The sequence below is a fragment of the Chrysemys picta genome, chromosome 1 (genome assembly GCF_011386835.1).
Source record: "Chrysemys picta bellii isolate R12L10 chromosome 1, ASM1138683v2, whole genome shotgun sequence".
NCBI lineage: Eukaryota > Metazoa > Chordata > Testudines > Emydidae > Chrysemys > Chrysemys picta.
In genome coordinates this window covers 29,699,748-29,700,177 of record NC_088791.1, presented here as the reverse complement: position 1 = coordinate 29,700,177, position 430 = coordinate 29,699,748, and positions in this window count along the sequence as shown.

Here is a 430-nt window from a genome sequence, read left to right as displayed (position 1 = left end):
TGAGTGCCACTGAAAATCAGCTTGTGTGCCGCCTTCGGTTGTGTGCCATAGGTTGCCTACCCCTGCCCCAGAGCAACCTAAAACATATGTTTCAGGAGTAGACCAGGCCTCAGAAGTTTCCTTGAAATCTCCCATCCAAGTACTGACCTGGCGTGTCTCTGTTTAGGAGATGTGGCAGGACAAGAGCACAAGATTGCAACAAGCAATTTCTCTGGGTTTTTATTCATGTGTCTATATTAAACTCTGCAAACCACTAAAAACAATTCCCCAAACAGCATTAAGCAATCTCACAGAGAACTTAAGGAAACCACTCTTATCATCCTGATTGAGTATAGGCTCAATGGTCAAGGCTACAGTGAAATCTTCATATTCTTGTAAAAGTTAATGGAAGTTAGTTATTAAAGCTCCCCATATGACTACATCTTCCACC